The sequence below is a fragment of the Heterocephalus glaber genome, unplaced genomic scaffold (genome assembly GCF_053883595.1).
Source record: "Heterocephalus glaber isolate CG9 unplaced genomic scaffold, H.glaber_assembly_v1.0 deba00001687, whole genome shotgun sequence".
In the NCBI taxonomy this organism is placed as follows: domain Eukaryota; kingdom Metazoa; phylum Chordata; class Mammalia; order Rodentia; family Bathyergidae; genus Heterocephalus; species Heterocephalus glaber.
Window position 1 is genome coordinate 27,991,750 of NW_028258412.1, and position 13,862 is coordinate 28,005,611.

At 43.0% G+C, this 13,862-nt stretch overlaps 1 pseudogene; it reads left to right on the forward strand.

Annotated features, from left to right (window-relative positions):
• Nucleotides 1-136: 136 nt before the first annotated feature.
• LOC147822050 (small ribosomal subunit protein uS8 pseudogene) lies at nt 137-8,791 on the forward strand (annotated as a pseudogene).
• Nucleotides 8,792-13,862: the final 5,071 nt, after the last annotated feature.

The window sequence follows — 13,862 nt, forward strand, 5'->3', positions numbered from 1 at the left end:
GATTTTGGTATTTTCTTTTCTAATGTAAATTGTTACATATATATTTGACTTTATTGCATAACAACCCCAATATTATTCATCTTAAATGCTAAAATTGGCATTTTTTTCTTTTATTTTCTGGCAGTATAACTGAGACAGTGTAGTTTGTATGGAAGTATACAGTTCTCCATATACATTAATTTACTTGTCTGGCAAATAGAACAGGGCTGCTTCTTAACAGAATGCATTGTAATGAATGCTAAGCAAGTAGTTGTCATCCATTGATAACCAGGAGCTCCCTTGTGTTCTCTTGAGAACACCTCCTCTGGTTTATACTTGCCTCTGGTAGTGTCTTTCAGATTTCCTTTCTGCTAGCTACAGGCAACCATTGTACCCATTGTTAGGTAATGGTGCCCTCTTTTCCAGGATTTTGAATCTGTAATTCAGTCTCACATGAAGCAGAGCAAAATGTGGGAACTCATTTGATTTTGTCCCAGAATGCTATTGAAACCATCAGTTAATGCTGGTAAACTGGTTCCAAGCATGACTTTTTTTTTTGGTACCGAGGATCCAACTTCGGTCCTTCCTCTTGCAAGGCAGGCGTTGGAACCACTGAGCTAAATCCCCAGCCCTTCAAGAATGACTTTTAGTACTTCAGTATTCCATCATGGAACCTGGTTCTTAGGCCTTCTGTATGCTTCCTTATATCTATATTTTCAATAACAATGTAGGGTTTTATTACTTAAGAGAAATGAGGTGTTTTTTTTTTTTTGGTACCCAGGATCGAACTTAGGACCTTTACACTTTCGAGGCAGGTGGCAGAACCACTGAGCTAAATCCCTGACCGGAGAAATGAGTTTTTATTTCTTACAATTTAAGGGCTTTAACTGATAAATCTCACCCTGAGATATTAACACATTTTTAGAGAAAAGTAACATACGTAGTTTGTTTTCCTTACAAAAGAAGAAAATTAGATTCCTGTTTATATCACAAGGTAGCAACTTTTTAGCCCATCATGAGAAATAATGTCACTGTTTGTGTACTCTTAGAACCATGGAGCCGCTGTTGGCAAGATTCTGAGATCAGGGAAGTACTGCCATAGGAGAATTTTAAATGTACCAGGAAATCTGAGACGAGATGAGATGGCTGCTTTTGGGCATTCCAGATCTTAGACTACAAGAATAACAGCCTGGAAGTCCCATAGCTGCCCTCAATTCAGCAACTTCTGTTGCTCTGTTGAAATACTTTCAGATGTAGGGCTGCAGATAGTGCATTTGGTTTGTTAAATTAGAAAGTCAATCCAAAAATTAAATTCAGACCATCTCAAATGCTCACTAAGCCCTTTTGGAAATGTGCTTTGCAAAAGTTCTCCCTTGATAATTTGAAGAGGAATCTGGAGGAAATTTGAGGACTCAGATATTTTTTTATTTTTGCTTTTTTTGGTTCCGGGGATCAAACTCAGGACCTTGTGCTTGTGAGGCAGGCGGTAGCACCACTGAGCTATATCCCCGGCCAAACTCAGGACCTTGTGCTTGTGAGGCAGGCGGTAGCACCACTGAGCTATATCCCCGGCCCGACTCAGATATATTTTGAACTATTTGTTCTTAAGGATATACACCAGATGTTGGCATTATTTGAAATTCAGTTTGTGTCCATAAATCAGATTTGTGAGAACATAGCCAAATATGTGTGGATTATCTATCTTCCTTTGCACTGCAGTGGCAGAGTTGAGTAGTTTTGGCAATACCATGCTGCCCACAAAACCTCCCAACTCTAGGGAGCAGGGGATTTAGCTCAGTGGTGCTGCACTTGCCTCGAAAGCACAAGGTCCTGAATTTGATCCTTGGTACCGAAAAACCTGCCAACTCCTAATGAATGACCCTTCGCTTCCCTGAAGAAAGAAGACTGCCTTGCAGGAGATCTGCACTGCTTGGACCCTGTGTTTCACCGATATCACTGGGTAGCCACAGCCCACACTAGAAATGCTCAGGGATGAAATGTTGGTTGGTTTTTGGTACCTGGGATCAAACTCAGGATCTTGCATTTGTGAGGCAGGTGTGGTGCCACTGAGCTAAGTCCCTGGCCCTTGGGATGGGATTGTTGATTTAGATTAGAATACAGAAATCAGAACATAGCAGGGTTTAAAAATACATCAAAGCTTCCAGGAAATCCTTGTAAAAATTTTTTCAGAGCAGTGTACCCAGAAAAGATTAGGATTTTAAAGGTTAGCTGCACCAGCTAATCAGACCAGATTCTCCCTTGCCCGTGACACAGGAAGAAAGAAATGCAAAACTCCACAATGTAGGTTGGGTTTAGAGATCATATTAGATTAGATCCATTACACAGTCCCAAGGCTTGAAAACCTCCCCTTTTCTTTACCAGGAACCAGAGCAGTGTGTTCCTATGCAAGTAGCTGCCCTTCATAGGATGGGGATGTGAGTGTGTCTGTAATCCAAATCTGTCACCTCTGGAAGGACACTCCTGTGTCAGAAGACTGGCAGTGGCCCTTAAAAATGGGACCAGGGGGCTGGGGATTTAGCTCAGTGGTTCCAGTGCCTGCCTCGCAAGCACAAGGTCCTGAGTTCGATTACCGGTATCAAAAAAAAAAAAATGGGACCAGGTTGGTTTGGTTAGTATAGGGAGGCAGGGTTGGTAAGGTGAACGGGTCTCCAGTTATCGTAGATAATTATGTACTCTTTAAGAATGGAGGCCGGGGATTTAGCTCTGGTTTTGCCACCTGGTGCGCAAGCACAAGGACCGGAGTCCTGAGTTTGATCCCCAGTACCAAAAAAAAAAAAAAAAAATTCTTGGGCTGGGGATTTAGCTCAGTGCTTCTGCCGTCTGCCTCAAAAGCACAAGGTCCTGAGTTCAGTCCCCAGTACCCCCAAAAAAAAAAAAAAATGGAATTCATCTTTCTGTGAGAGAATAATGGTTCACATGAATGTCCTGGCTGATGTCCTCAGAAGTGTCAACAATGCTGAAAAGAGGCAAATGCCAGGTCCTTACTAGGGTGTGCTCAAAAGTCATCAATCTGGTTTCTAACTGATGATGAAGCATGGTCACACTGATGAATTTGAAATTCGTGATGATCACAGGGCTGGAAAAATTGTGAACCTCACATGCAGATTAAACAAGTCTGGAGTGATCAGCCCCAGGATGATGTGCAGCTGAAAGACCTGAGAAAATGGCAGAATAATTGCTCCCATCCTATCAGTTTGATTTCATTGTATTGACAACTTCAGCTGGCATCGTGGACCACAAAGAAGCAAGAAGGAAATGCACAGGAGGGAAAATCCTGGGATTCTTTGTCTATGAATATGAAATATGTATATAAATAAAATGCCTCAATGGACTAAAAAATGAAATTCAGAGACCTGTAATCCCAGCATGTGGGAGACTGACGGATGAGAATCTCAAATTGTCAGCCAGCCAAGATTAAGTAGTGAGACCAGCTGTGGAGGCACAGAGGATGAAATATCACTGACAGATGAGACTTAGTTCATCCACTGAGAAGCCCAGAGAGGCTGCTTATGCTCATCAGAGCATCAGGGAAACAGCAGCACCCTGAGCAGTTATTTATAACTCAAGGACGAGAACAAGGAGAAAAAACATTTCTGTAAGAGTTTTGGGCAGGGGCCAGGGAGGGAGAAAGATGGGTTGTTAAGTGACACACGCCCATCTGGTCTAGGTGGGCTTCTTGCAAGCTGTGGGAACACACTGGTGAAAGGACGTATTTCTGAAAATAACTTATTTTTAACTCTGCTGTTTTCCTCATAAATCTGCTCTAAACTTAACTCCTGCGTTCCAGGAGTCGTGGCCTGTTGTCCAAAAAGTCCCTTCCTCTTTCACATTCACTTCACTCCTTTTGTTGTAGCAAAGCGGGAATCGAAATGATCTTGCAGAGACCAGGAGAGTTGGGTAAAATAAGAAAGAAGTTTATTGCCAGGCAGTAGCCAGTCTCAGGAAACAAGTCCTTACAGACTGACCATGAGTTAAGAAAATTTCTCTTTATATACCCAGCAAGGGGCTTTCCATAGCTTCAAGGTTGGAGGCTTAGATAAACAATTTCAGGCTGGTTTCTAATCTGTCTGGGAACAGGCTGCCCCACAAGGGGAGAGGGCCCACCCAGTGTTTCTACACAGGGACAGGTTGACCCAGATGGGGCTTCAGCGGTAGCCCATACAAAGCACAAAAACAACATCTTTCTGCTATGTTGTTACTTTAAGCTGGTTTACAGTTCATGGACACATATGCCACAGTAATTATTCCAAGTTACTTTTGGCAGCACTTTCCACATCACTTTGGCCAGGGTCTCCCCACAAGACCCTGTGGGGAGGGACAAACAAAGAAAAAACAGCTGCTTAAAGTTTTGTTTGTATTGTGAAACCAAAAAATTTGATACAACATGCACTTTGGGAGAATGGCCCCCAGCCTACTTTGCATACTTGAACTAGCCATGGCCTTATGGTGTTGAAGACAGGATGTGATGTGATTTATTTTCTGCCACCTTTAAAGTGTATCTCAGAACGTTGTTATGCTCAAAGGCTGCGGACACTGGCTTTGACCTCACGGGTCATGCCTCTGTGATCTGATGGACTAAGTGGAGTTAGGAGCAAGCAGCTCAAGTACTGGGTTTGAACCCAGGACCTCTCCACCACTGACCTGCATTCCCAGCTCCTGTATATATTATTACAGGCACTTTGGAGGCTGAGGCAGGAGGATTGCAGGTTTGAAGCTAGCCTGGGCATCTTACTGAGATCCCCTCTAAAAATAAGGGCTGAAGGCTGGGGATTTAGCTCAGTGGTTCCGGCACCTGCCTCGAGAATGCAAGGTCCTGAGTTCCATCCCCGGTACCAAGAGAAAGAAAAAGGGCTGAAGATATAGCTCAATGATACAGTGCCCCTGCGTTCAATCCTTGGTACCCAGAAAAAAACAAAACCCAAAACAACTGGCTACTCCCCCCATGACATTACAGCTATAGAGTCAAAATGGCCAGAAGAAAAATTAGTATTGGAAGATAGTGAATTATTTCAACTACTTAAAACACCACATAGAATATTTCATAGAATACAGATGACTATAGCTACAGTGGGAAAACAATCTGATTAAGTAGAATGATGATGGGCTGGTGATTTAGCTCAGTGGCACTGTGCCTGCCTCGCAAGCATAAGGTCCTGTGTTTGATCCCCAGTACCAGAAAAAAAAGTAGAATGGGGCCAGGGATTTAGCCTTGTGGTTTCACCACCTGCTGTGCAAGCACAAGGACCCAAATTCAATCCCTGGTACCAAAAAAAAAAAGTAGAATGATGACATGTAGAAATGATTTTTGGTTAGGACACCTCGTCCTTTCATCTGTTACCTTTTCCTCTTATAGCATACTCCTTTAACTTTGGGTATATTTCTACTGTATGCCACATGCAGATGTGTCAGATGCAGAGGTCAGAAAAGGAGGAAAATGAAGAACCATACCAGGATGATCGAGGGAATTCTTACTTTACTTTCTTTTTCTGGTACCGGGGGATCGAACCTAAGACCTTGCACTTGTGAGGCAGGCATGGTCCCCCTGAGCTAAATCCCTGGCCCAGGAATTCTTTCTTCATGGCTTTAACAATGACTTCTCCCTCAGGAGAGTATTGTTCTGCTTACTTAGCTTCATCTTCATCAGATGAGAATGAGCCTTCTTAGTTTCATGGGTCATAAAACAATTGGTCTCAGGAGGCAGTGTGGTGCTTGGCCAATAGAGGGAATTGTAAGATAAAATTCTTAGACAAGGCCTGTGTTTGTATTTAAGAACTTCTAGATTGTTTAAATTTCATAGATCTGAGGTTATGCACTTGTAGAAAGATGAGTGTTATAGATTAGGAAGCCAAGGTTTATAGTATGACAGCCATTTATCAATTGATCTGTGTTCAATTTAACTTTTTTTTTTTTTGGTGATTACTGGATAAATCTAAAATGTAGGATAGGGTTTGCAGACCTCTGTCCTCAAATAACCTTAAATTTGGGAATGAGAATCTTGTAGGAAGTTCCCATGCTTAATTTTTTTTTTTCCTTTGGTACCGGGGATCGAACTTGGGTTCTTGAGCTTGTGAGGCAGGTGATGGAACCACTGAACTAAATCCCCGGCCCATCCCCCCATGCCTTATTGAAATCAACATCTGAATCTTGTAGAAGTGGAAAACTTTTGTTCCTAAGGCAGTTGCTTAAATTGTTTTTTTGGGTACCAGGGATCGATCTCAGGACCTTGCACTTGCCAGGCAGGCACAGAGCCACTGAGCTACATCCCCAGTCTGGAAAACTTCTACAAGGTGGGGACATCTCTTTAGTCTACAGGGAAAAGTGCCTGTTTCCTTGGGGACTCCAATAGGCCTGTGCAATCTCGGCATGAAGGAACCATGTCCTTCAGGGGGTCATGTCTCTGAGAGACCCAGGTCATTGTGGGTTACATGAGTTTGTTCCTGGGACAAGGTCATTCTTGTTGATTTGGAATAAACTATTCTAATTTTAGAAGTTGTTTTACAGTGAGAAATGATGTAGGCAAAAGTGTTCTAGGCACAGTCATCGGGATACTACCTAGCTTCTAACTGCAATAACAAAATGAGAGAGGAAAAGAGAGGAACTGAAAAATAAATCATTCCATGGAGGAAATGTTTATGTTTTAAAAAAAATTTTCTGGTACAGGGGATCAAACTCAGGACCTTGTGCTTGCAAGGCAGGCAGCAGCACCACTAAACTAAATCCCCTGCCCATGTTTATGGTTTTTAACAGCTTTCAGCTAGTAAAGGATTCTCAACATACAGAAAAATCTCAAGGAAAAGGTGAAATCCAGGGCAGCCTATAATATTTTTAATAGAGATTTCAGAGGATCTAAAAAGGTGCTTAATAAACCCTAATCCCTTCCAACAAACGAAAGGGACTTCTAATGATTTGAGAGAATGCCTCTTAGAGTCCCCTCTCAGTCAACATGACTTTTAAGAATAGTAGTGTGGGAAGTATCTTAATACTATTCATGATTTTGGCCCAAATTGCTAGACAGTAGACCTAGTCACAAAGAAAAATACAATACAGTAGGAAGACAGCTTTTAGAGGGGCAGGGAACAAGGGCCAAGGTGGTAATGAAAACGATGGATTCACTTTAGAGTTTCTTTTGAGTTGATGATGTATGGTATAGCTAGGTAAATCCCCGATGGGTGGAAATACCTAGAGTTCAGCATAGCGATCTAGGACAGGATTATTAATGCTTCAGTAATTGTGAAAGATGTTGCCCAGGGAGTATGTATAGACAGGAGAACATAAGAGTAGTGCCTTAGGCGTCACCAGCACTGGTGACAAATACAAGTCACCTCTTCAGACTAGAATGAACTAAGAGAGGCAAATTAGGCAAGAGCAGGTCAAAGAAGCCACGAGAGTAAGGACACAAAAGCATGTAAGTACTTTGAAAAGTCCCTGTGGGCACTAATGAAAGTATTAGGATGTTTGCTAGAAAACTGCTTTTACCTGTCCTCATCGGAAGGGGGAAAGGACTGACTGAATGGCCTCCTCCAACTGTAGTCCCAGAAGGAACTGCGAAGACCTGCAGCCTTGCAAGACCCAGGTTTTCTAAAGACATCATGTCTGGTCACAGGATAAACATTTCTATTGGTTGCTAATGAACTGAAGAACTTTTGTAGTAACATTAAAGCAGTTTTTAAAAAATCTAGAAAAAAAAAAAGAATAGTTAAGTGTGGCTATGAGGGCGATCTGGCTGCAACATCTGTCACCTCGTTGGTCGCCAGGGTTGATTCGGCTGATCTGGGTGGCTAGGCGGGTGTCCCCTTTGTCCCTCACCACTCCACCTGCGTCTCTCCCGAAGCTGGGTGCTAGGTGGAAGAGGACGACCAACCCCAATAGAGGAGGATCGTTTCCGTGGTCAAGGGTATACGAGTAGCTGCGCTCCCCTGCTGGAACCTCCAAACAAGCTCTCAAGAATAGTAAGCGTCGCTGCCTGCTGCGCAAGTGCAAGGACCAGAGTTGGATCTCCGGTACCAAACAAAACAAAACAAGAATAGTAGGCGTGTGGTCCTATAAAACGTTCAGAGAGGCCAAGGTGTAGAAAAATCTTATGTCCAAGAGATTTATAAGCGAGTAACTTTTGCCTAATGGCGAAGGTGATACATTAATTAAAAAAAAAATCTGAGGCATGGTGGCACACAGACCTGCTATCCCAGCTTTCGGGAGGCTGAGGCAGGAGGATGGCCTTGAGTTGGAGGCCAACCTGGGATATATAGTGAGTTCAAGGAGAGCTTGGTCTCCAAAAGAAAAAGTCTTTTTTTTTCCTCCCCTGGTACTGGTAAGGAGATCTGGGACGCTCTATCACTGAGCTATGTATTCTCTGCCTCCTCCCTTTTTCGTAGTTTTGAGACAGGTTTTCCTAAACTGCCCAGGATGGCCTCGCATTTGCCTCAGCCTCCCAGAGTGCTGAGATTACAGGAATGTGCCAACGCGCCCAGGAGCCAGTTTTTAAAAAGTCATACTAACTTGCATGAAAAAGAGCAACCCCTGTACAAAATAAAAGATCAGGGCCGGGGATTTAGCTCAGTGGTTCTGCCGCCTGCCTCGCAAGGGCAAGGACCCGAGTTCGATCCACGGTACCAAAAAAAGTTTAAAAATTACAAAAAGATCAGTGGATTTTCCTTCAGTTTCCTGTCTGTGGTTCATCTCCCTCTCCTCTTTTATAAGGATGGTTACTGATCTATAAATTTCTCCCACAGTTTTATATCAGCTTCGCTCTTTTCCGTTTATTAGCTGCTCATTGCTTTTCAAAAAGCCTTTGCCTTAAGGTGTCAACTAATTTATAACCGCCGTGGGTTAAGGCGGGACGGCGTTGACAGCCGCGCCCCTGCGCCCCGCTTTCCCACATGCCCGCTCGCGACGTCAGCGCGTGGCGTCATCGGGACGCGATGCCTCTGAGAATGCCGGGAGTAATAGTTCCTCCGCACCTCCTTCCTGTTGCGCTCGCGCACGCGCACGCGGCTTCCTAGCTCTTTGTCTTCCACTGGACAGGTGAGCGCGCCCGGCCGCTGGTGAGGGTTGGGCCTTGTTGGGCGCGTCCGGCCTTTTCCGAGCGGCCTGTCGTTTGGCGGGCGGGCTGCTCACGGGTTGCAGCGAGGTGCTGGCAGAGTCAGGCTTGGTGGTCACGGGTCCGGAGCGGCGACTTTGGGCCGAAGAGGGCTCGGTGCTCTCCTGGGTCCACGGGCCACGCCGCTCCCTCTTTCACTGGCCTGCGTCTGCGACTACGGGACTAATAATGAACGTGGCTGGCGCCAGGCTAGGCCTGAAGGCGCGTCGTCCTTTTTCGTCTGACAATGAGGAAAGCATTTTGATGTTATTAAAATGTAGTTTATTTCATGTACTTATTTTCTTCGTTTCAACTACTTGGTGTTGATCTGAAGCTGCACTTCTGGGTGTTTTTTTTCCCCCCTGTAGGTTAAGGAGTTAATTTAAAAACCAGCATGTATTCTGTTGCCTATTCGGACATTTGAAATATGTGCTTAGTGTGCAGCACCTTGATGAATAGGTTAAAATAGACATCACTTACGATGCAGTGAGAGGTCTCACAGCATTTGGTACTTTCCTCTTTCTAAACATTGTTTTTTTGTTTGTTTGTTTGTTTTGGTACCGGGGATCGAACTTGGGTCCTTGCTAAACATGTGTGTTTTAAAAAGAATCTTACCTTTTCATATTTCCTTTTAAAAATTAGGAATATCCTGCATACATTCATTACATTGCATCGTTAGTATCATTCCTTAACATGAAACATTTTTGTTCCTAGGAGCTTAAACTTACCTGAAGACTTTTTTCACCTCCTCCCGGATAACTTATGTTTCTCTTCTAGGTTTATTCTTAGTCTATCCTGTAGTCATCAGTTCTGGAAGGGGACTGTGTTGCCCCGTACTGGGAATGTGAACAGGGACACTGAAAGCCTTTGTGCACTCCAGACTTTAGTCTGTGGTCACTGGCTTGGGGGTGGACATCGTAAGTCCAGGAGCCCAGGTGTGACACTTCCTGACTTGGTTACATATGTTGGGAAGTGGCCCGACCTATTACGTTTTTACTGTTCTTCTATGCTGGGTGTTGGTATGCTAAAAAAAAAGAACCCAGTGCAGTGGTGCGCACCTGTAAGTCTCAGCACTGAGCGTGGTTTGAGTCCCACCTGGGCAACTTAAGTCCTTGTATTAAAGTAAAAAATAAAAGGGCTGGGGATGAAGCTCAGTGGTAGAGCACCCCTAGATTTGATCCCCATTACAGACCGCTCCCCTAAATGTAGTGTACTAAACATCTGACATCTATTAAGTAAGTTTTATTCTCTACTTTTTTGTAACATTCCCTTAGGACCTGAAGATGAGTTGAACTTTGGGATGATAGTGGAAGTTGTCCCTTCTGAAGATAAGTTAGAGAACTGGCATCACTGAGAGAGCTGCAGTGTTGTACAGAAAACTGCCAAGGTAAAAAACAAACAAACAAAACCAATGAAGTTAAAATAGGGCAAGTTCTATGGTAAGGGCTTTGGTATCTGTTTGCTGTGGGGTCATGTGAGGCTGAACAGAAGTCAATCCAAGGGCATTTCCTTCTGGAGGGGGCCAACTACCACAAACATTTCTTTAGTGACGTCAGGCTTAGAGTCTATGTTGTTCTTAGCAACAAACTTAAATATAAAAAATATTTTAAAACTATGCTGATTGTTTATCGCATTGCTTTCACCTGAAATTCTTGACCTTTGGTATTCTGTGTGATAAATCTCCCTCGTTTCCACATATATCTTCTTTTTTTTTGTGGTACTGGGGATCGAACTTGGAACCTTTTGCTTGAGAGGCAGGTGGCAGAACCACTGAGCTAAATCCCCTACCCTATATATCTTTCTTCTTGACAAGTTCTTACTGAAACTTAACATCATCAGGTAGTTATTTTTGTTTTTGAGATGGGATCTCAAAAGGAATGTGTTATCATGCCTAGCTAACCACCAAGAAGACTATAAAAGAAATTTTAAATAATGTTGCAAATTTGGCTATTTGCTGGAGTAAATATTTGAATGCTAAAGTTTTTTTTTTTTTGGTATCAGGGATCGAACTCCGGTCCTTGTGCTTGCGCAGCAGGCAGCGAAACCACTGAGCTAAATCCCTGGCCCTGAATGCTAAAGTTTTATTGTTTATAGTATCATACTTTTTCTTATGTGAAACGAAATGAACACGTAATACAAATGGAATGACATTTGTGGGTACTTTTTTTGGTCTTTCATGTGTGTTTTATTTGTGTGTATGTATATGGTTGTTTTTCTTTTTGTTTTTGGTGGTGGTTGGTATAAAACCCAGGGAAGACTGAATTACATCCCCAGACCTTTTGAGGCTAAGCTGCCCACAGGCTAGGTGTGATAGTGTGCACCTGTGTTCCCAGCACTTGAGAGGCTGAGGCAGCAGGATTGCCTCAAGTTCGAGGCCAGCCTTGGCTACGAAGTAAGTCCAAGGCCAGCCTGAACTACATAGTGAGACCCTATGTCCAGAAAACTAGGCAGGGGGAACCAGTATCTGCCCTGGGACTTATAATCTTTTTGCCTGAGCACCCTGAGTAGCTGGAATTAGCAGGTGTGCACCCTCATGCCTTGCCTGTTTTCTACCTTTTTATTGTTCTGTACAAGAAAGCTATTGAGCTGTGGATGCAACTCAGTAATAGAGTGCTTGGCTAGTGTGTGCAAAGCCCAAAGTTTACCCCTCAGCACTACAAAAAAGAGAGAAAAAGCTGTTGATACTATAGACATGTTTATTGACCTAGAACTTTTTCTTTTCCCTTTCCTTCCTCTGTCCCTCCCTCTTTCATTCATTCATTCATTCATTCATTCATTTTGAAGTACTAGGGATTGAACTCAGGTCTTTCTCACTAAACTACATCTGTAGCATACACCACCCCCTCCTCCATTTTAATTTTGTATTTTTTTGGTACTAGGGGATCGAACTCGGGTCCTTGTGCTTGCGAGGCAGGCGGTGGAACCACTGAGCTAAATCCCCGGCCCCATTTAAAATTTTTGAGGTCAAGGTCTCACTAAGTTGCTAAGTTGCCAAGGCTGGGCTTGAACTTGAATCCTCCTGCTTCAGCCTCCCAGAGTGCTAGGATTACAGGCATATCCCACCATGCCCAGCAAAAAGATTTCTTTTTAATATATTAAGGAAAAAACGAAAACAGCTTTTAAATGTGACTGCTGTGGCTTGTGTCTAGATGTCCCCCTAGAGCCTGATGTGGCCATAGATTGTGTTTTTCAGAGGTGGCTGGATCTAGAGTGTGTAATGCTGGGATCAGGCGTGTGTGGTTACTAAATTAGTCCACTAATTGGTTTGGCACAGTTCTGGGTAACATTAAGGGTGCCCTACCCTGGGCATAAGTGCTACCTGCCTTAAGAGCTGGTTGCCTGGTTAAAGTGTAAGGGACAGACAGAAGGTTGCTGCTGTTTGCCTTCTGCCTGCCATGAGCTATTTCTCCTCTGTGATGCCCTTCTATCATGCCACCCTGCCTTTGAGCCAGCTGAATATGGACTGAAACTTCTACAGACTGTGAGCCAAAATAAACCTTTCCTCCTTTAACTTTGGGCATTGTGTATTTTGTCTCTGCAACACGAAAAATAAGACAGTGACCATATGTTTCTGGCTTTTATTTTGTGGGTTTTTTTCCCCTTCCCAGTTCTAGGGATTGAACCCACAGTCTTCACACCAACCTACATCTCCGGCTCTTTTCATTTTGAGACAGGGTCTTGCTAAGTCACTAAATTGCCCAGGTTGGAGTAGTATTTTTAGTCCTTCTGCCTCAGCTCCAGAGTGTTAGCATTAAAGTGTGCGCCACTGAGCCCATTTACCATGTCAGAATAGTTTCCAGCATCTCTTAAGAGCTATCTTAAGGTGGTGAGATATGTGTGAGGTGGTGAGCAGTAATTCTTCTTACTTACTCTGTATACATTTGAAAATGTTATAAATATTTTAGTTTTGTAGTTTTTTTTTTGTTTTTTTTTTTGGTACCAGGGATTGAACTCAGGTCCTTGCACTTGCGAGGCAGGCTACAGAACCACTGAGCTAAATCCCTGGCTGTTTTGTAGTTATTACTGCTACTACTTGTTAAATGATGCCTGTACTACCAGGTCTTCTAAAGTGTAGATATTATCACAATTTAGGCCATAAAAAAGTATATAACAGGGAGAAACCTTGGTGTGTGTTTCTGAGGTAACACTGAAGTTTGAATCACAGAAAGGCATGTAAGGGAATAACTTGGTTCAGTGCTGGTCTTTAGGATGGTTAAGGGTTAGTCGGGCTGATCTTTATTTGTTTTTGTGGAATAAGTGATAGAATGTGAGCATGGAAATGAGAGCTAATTCCAGAATTTGTGTTGTGTGTGATGTGTATGTGTATACATATATATATACACACACACACAAATGAGGTCACAACATAGCAGGAAGAGAAATAACTCAGTTCTGCTTCTTAATAGCTGGGCACACTAAATCACTAAGTTTTCATTGTCTCTTTGTGAAATGGGCATTTGTTAAATTCTTTGTGCTGTCTGTGATGATGAAAGTACTTGGTATGTGTCTAATGAATAGAATACTCACATTTTAACTGTTGTAATTGTTGTAGGGCATCTGTCACCTTATTGTAACATCTCATTTTCCCCTCCATATCCCACTCTGAGGTCCACTTTCTCCTCACCATTTTCACAAATAAACAGAAGCCAAGAAGGCAAGAAAAGAAAAAGAATAGTAAATGTCATAACCACAATAATTGTGACTGTATTGAATTTGTCAGGCAAGACAGATTATTACTTTGGATTACAAACAAATTTGAGCTCTGAGCTGCTTCTAAGAGAAAAAC